This window comes from the organism of the source record quoted next, unplaced genomic scaffold (assembly GCF_019419815.1).
Source record: "Pyrus x bretschneideri cultivar Hongxiangsu unplaced genomic scaffold, Pyrus_bretschneideri_v1 Contig27, whole genome shotgun sequence".
Classification (NCBI taxonomy): Eukaryota; Viridiplantae; Streptophyta; class Magnoliopsida; order Rosales; family Rosaceae; genus Pyrus; species Pyrus x bretschneideri.
The window spans coordinates 5,599,875-5,605,841 of NW_025999579.1; the positions used below are offsets into that span (position 1 = coordinate 5,599,875).

The 5,967-nt window shown below is 34.2% G+C and overlaps 1 long non-coding RNA gene across 1 annotated transcript; it reads right to left on the bottom strand.

Moving 5' to 3' along the window:
- Positions 1–2,051: 2,051 nt before the first annotated feature.
- Positions 2,052–4,400, bottom strand: LOC103950038. Its single transcript, XR_007259760.1, has 2 exons — positions 4,319–4,400; positions 2,052–2,397 (listed from the first exon to the last, which is right to left on the bottom strand). It is a non-coding gene; the product is annotated as an uncharacterized LOC103950038 (long non-coding RNA).
- Between the last annotated feature and the right edge of the window lie 1,567 nt (positions 4,401–5,967).

Consider the following 5,967-nt stretch of genomic DNA (forward strand, 5'->3'; position numbering starts at 1 on the left):
GCTCTTTGGCGACCATGCAGACCTCGAACCAGTTTGTTGCCTTGAGCTTATTACTGCGGGCGTAAAATGCCACAGAGCATTGGTGAAACTAGCTCTTAAACTAACTCTTCCAAATGTAAACAAAAGAAAGGCTTTGAAGCTGAGTAGAGAACAATGGGATGCTTGTCTACCTTATGGTGATTTGCTTGGCTGGTAACTCCCAGTTCTATCTCCTTCTACAAAATAATAATTCCATACCGGACTTTTAGAGAAAATAAGGAGGCTTTGCCGTGAGTTGTTACACATGGATTGGATTTGTGAATTCGATCTGTTATGTTTATCGTGAGATGAATTTTGTAGCCGATGAACCGGCTAACTTGAGGTTGCTACATTATATTATCAATCAAGCTCCTGCCTCCTGTTGATGCCTCTAGTGGTGAACGTTGCTGGAACCTCTAGATCTCAGTGATATTTTATTGTAGTTTCTCTTTGCTGGTGTTTAGCTTTGTTGTTAATCAAAAGAAATTAATCAAAACAATTCTGTGTTTATATTCTAACCATCGTGGGCCTCGGGGTAATTTGATTTGAATCCCATGTACGTAACTAATTGGATACAAATTTTCTATTTAAAACGCAATATTCCTTTTTTTTATTCAAGTGCAATAGTCCATATTTTTTATTAGGAAAATTAATGAAAATGACTTGAAAACTTTAAGTTTTAATGATAAGGACAAAATAAAGGGTAAAATGAATAATACCAGGATTGACTTTTTAGTGTAAAAATGTGGTTTTTCGTTGAAGAACACTACTGTGGGTTTTTCGTTAAAACTCCCTTCTTTATTTGCCGGAGCCTAAGTACCTCGAGAGTAGAAACGATTTCCAATTCGAAATGATTTTTTGTATGATTGATCTTCAAATGAAGATTAATACATTAAACGGTTCCAGTTGTTGATTTTATTCAATCAAGATTTGTTATTTGCAAACAGAGAATATGTGCATCCCCACATTATCATTTTAGAAGGATACAAGGAACCTTTCATGGATTTCATATCACTAGTACAAAAAACAGTTTGCGCGACACAAGTACCTTCGTCGCGCAAAGTCAAAAAAAGTTGCCTGAAAATTAGCCCAACAAAACCTTCGTCGTGTGCTAACCGTCACGCAAGGGCAGTGAAAGCAAGGTTTACAGGTGGTTGCGCAAAACTATTTTGCGCAACAAATGTGCACCTTCGTCGCGCAATGTTGGGAAAAAAAGCAGTTGAAGTCTTGGTTTGGCGCCAAAAACTTGTGCAACGCATATACCTCATCGCGCAAATAGTCTTTGCACGACGGTGAAACAAGACGTTGCGCAAAGGACGTTTGTGCAACGTGGTATGTGCATAGCGCAAGCTTTTGGCGCCAAACCAAGACTTTACCGCTTTTTTCCCAACATTGCACGACGAAGGTGCATGTTCGTTGTGCAAAATAGTTTTGCGCGACCAAGACTGCCATTGCGCAATCTGTCGCGCAAAACTATTTTGCTTAACCAAACCTTCATTGCGCAAAGTCAATGACTTTTTCCACATCACTTACATCATTTAAGACATGTTGCGCAAAATAGTTTTGCGCGACGCCAATCTTCGTCGCACAAAGTCAACAACTTTTTCCACATCACTTAAGATGTTTGCGCGTCGCGGTATGTGTGTTGCACAAGCTTTTGGCGCCAAACCAAGACTTTTACCATTTTTTTCCCAACATTGCACTACAAAGCTTTTGTGCTTCCGCAAAGCTGTTTTGCGCGACAGCAGACTTCATCGCGCAAAGTTCCGTTGCGCAAGTATGTTTTTGTACTAGTGTATAGAAAGGAAATCAACAAGACTTCGAAACAAATCGTATTAATTTCTAGATCCGACTAAATCTGTTGAGAAAAATTATTTGTTCTTATTAGAATCGGTTTTTTGACAATTCAATAATACACAAATCCATAATAAAATTAAAAAATAAGCAAAGAATTGTTTGATTAAATTCAAATAATCTGTCACAAGAAACTATTTCAGTATGTCAGGAATACAGTCCAATACAATAAGTTTCCATGGTTGAATTTTTTTTTTTTTTTTGCAAGTATCTAACCATTTATATTATGACACTTGGTATATTCACCTGAAAAATCTCTCCCAAATCACAACCTTCTATAGTTAATGTTTTATAGAAGGAAAAGAAGGTAAGGAGACTTTGGTAAGAATACAAGGAAAAGAAGGCGAGGAGATTTTGGTAAGAACCTAGAGGTTATTAGCCTGATCAATACACTGAGTCTACTGCTCTCAAGCCAAACTCAGAGCCCTTGATGTATTTACTTTTGGAAGATGATGTGCAAGAGCTGCCTTCACCAATATAAAGTGGCACTCTTCTTCCCTGTCTATAAGCTGCATGCAACTAGTTCTGTCGAAAAATGGACGGTCGCCATACCAAAAATTTCATATCAATTTTCTTTTGCTGGCCAAGATTTTCTTGTGGTCGAGATTAGCAAACAAGAAAATGAGTGTTCATAGCCCAAGTATTTGATCATGTAATTAACGTACAATTCCAATTATTAAATTTGTTTTGGTGTCATAACTTATGACTGAACGTTAAACTAATTTATTTACTTTTAATCAGATATTCATAATGGCGTTTTTCTACTCATTTAGTTTTTTGTGTAAATGAGCTGAAATGAAATTTTACATATGTCAATGGTTAAAATAAATAACGATAGCATTATTGATCAATATTGACAATATATCGATAAAATCCAAAAAAATTATCGTTTGGTGTAGCGGCACTGGATTTATAAAAAAAAAAATTCCTTATTTTGGCCAATTTTTCGATTTTCTATGAAAAAAAATATACATTACATATTGGAGAGGTGCTTGTGTGGGGCAAAACTGGTGGTATAACGCAAAATCTAATCGAGAGATTCAATGAGTACCCATGAAGATTTTAGTGGATATCATAAAGATCATGGTGGGCGATTCGAGTGGATCGAACACATATAGCTTGTCTACGTTGAAAATGTTGATTGGTTTGCTGAAAAACAATAAACAAGCAGCAATGAGCTGTAACCACAAGAAAAACAGACAGCAAAACCATCAACGTTGCATCAAAGCAGTAACAACAAATACTAACTATTCATGAGTACATTCCATTCCGTAAAATAGATTCATTACCAGCGGAATGGGCGATTTTAAAGAACTGAACTGAAGTATAATAACGGTCTTAATTAAGTTGGGAACCACATCAGCGGATCTACATGAGTTCTTGAATCTATGGTTGTTCCACTTCTTCTAAGCATAATATACGACAACAATTAGACATAACTTCAACACTATCGATGATAGAGATTTTTTCATCCAACTACTGGCAGCCCACATGACAAAGAGAGCCCAAGGAAGCCTTAGCCAAGAGACACCGCACTTGAACAACAACGAAGACGAAATACAATCAACAAAAGGACATTCAAGGAAGAGGTGACATTAGAACTCTGTAGTAGTAGAGCAAAGGACACAAGTGACAAGAGCCGACGGAGCAAAAGTCAAAATACTATCCATAGTAGAAATCTTGCAAATAACGGCCAACCAAAGAAAGAAGCTCATCTTGAAAATATTTTGATTATACCAAAGAAGTTTAAACCAACCTACCTAAGGCTTAGATTGCCGAAACTTATCTCAAGCAGCAACATCATAATAGATGCCAGATGAAGATGTCCATCAAATCATATGAGCCAAGCTAGGGTTTGGCACAATATTAGGCATAGAAATTTGAATTTCCAACAACTCATGAGAAGAATTTTTAGGCCAACACTAATTAGAACCATTCAAAATATTGCAAACTAAAGCCTAAGGGAGTGAACTAAGACTTACAATTGACTAATAATAATGTGGTTTGAATTCGCCTTAACAAGAATCGAATATAAAATTTCTCATTTACAAGTGAAGATAAATACTACTAGATTGTAAACATAATGTTAAATAGCCAGTAACTCTTATTTATATTTACAATACTATTAAGGGGTTTTTTGAAATAGATCAAAAGTAACTAAAAATTAGACCTATTTTAAAAGTCAAAAGTCACTAAAATTGGATCTATTTCAAAAATTAATTTATAAAATTAAATTTATTTCAAAAATTAATCTATAAAATTAAACCTATTTCAAATTTTTCTTATTAATAAATATAAGTTATAGTGTCAAAATTAGTGTTAAATGAATCACATCACATGTCAAATAGAAGATTGACATAGACATTTGACAACCACAAAAGCACCAAATTGGAAAAGCCAAATCAAATACGTCACCATGTATAAATAAATTATAAAATACACTCACCTCTCTGTTTCTTTCTTCGTCTGTCCATTCGTCTTCGACTTACAGCCACAGAAAAAGCACCTTAAGCTTCTGAAAAGCACTTAGCCATGAGCAGTACTTGCTGAATAAAAGGGACCCGCTTCTCTACCCTTCACTTCTCATACATTATTATTTCTTCGTATTTTGTGCAGTCACAGTTAAGATACGTTAATATTTTATGTTGATTTTTTTTAATAAAGATAATAAGATAAAAAAACAATATTGATATAAAATATTAACGTGACTTAACTGTAACCGCACAAATAGAAAGAGATGAGAGTGTATAAAAACTGGAAGGACAAAGAAGCCAAGTCCGAATAAAAGAAAACTAAGGCATATTTGACGATTTCTTCTTCGAATTCGTATATATAACTGCTAATTTTTCTCTTAATTTTAGTTCTTATTGTTCATTTTTCTGAATTTTATAAATAATCGATTTCGTTTGTTGGCGTTAAACTTGAATTTTCATTTAATCAATTTCTCTTTTAATTCAAACAGAAAGTGTAGAGGTTCAAATTACAAAAGATGAGAGAATACTCAGAATAGCAATCTGTAGTTCATATTAATAAGAAAATTACTCTATTACCTTAAACATTTATAATGTGATCAAAATTACTAAAAAATTCTAAAATCTAAATAGAAGATTGACACAGACATCACATGTCAAATAGAAGTTGACACAGACATTTGACAACCACAAAAGCTCCAAATTGGAAAAGCCAAATCAAATACGTCACTATGTATAAATAAATTTTAAAATCACACTCACCTCTCTGTTTCTTTCTTCGTCTGTCCATTCGTCTTCGACTTACAGCCACAGAAAAAGCTCCTTTAAGCTTCTGAAAAGCACTCAGCTACAAGCAGTACTTACTGAATAAAAGAAAACTACGGCATATTTGACGATTTCTTCTCTGAATTCGTATATATAGCTGCTAATTTTTCTTTTAATTTTTTTTATTGTTTATTTTTCTGAATTTTATAAATAATCAATTTCGTTTGTTGGCAATCTGTTGTTCATATTAAGAAGAAAATTACTCTATTACCTTAAACATTTGTCATGTGACCAAAATTAATAAAAATATTCTAAAATCCAACGCAGGAAAAGATTGGTTGATTATAAAATTTGAAAGAAGAATCAAAATGAAAAATAAGAATAGAAATTAGCAACTTATTATAAATTTAGAAAAACTTTTACCTCTTACCCACTCATGCTATTTTTTATTTTGTAATTTTTTAAATTTATTTGATATATAAAATTTAAGAAAATGTGTAAAAATAAAAGAAATAACACTGTTCTAAAACCAACCGACACTATGACCCACTATTTTCCCTGCTCTTGAAGAAAAGCGACTTTTTATAGAACACGACAACTCATAATTATAAAGAATTGTTATTAACACTTCATGTCACATCCTGGTCTAGGCGGATCACTTCCCGGACCCGTTCCACCACCGTCGCACGATATTATTCGCTTTGGGCCCCAACTATGCCCTCATGGTTTTGTTTTTGGGAACTCACACGAGAACTTTCCGATGGATCACCTATCCTGGGAGTGCTCTTGCGCGCTACTCGCTTAACTTCGGAGTTCCTATCGAACCCGAAACCAGTGAGCTCCCAAAAGGTCTCGTGCT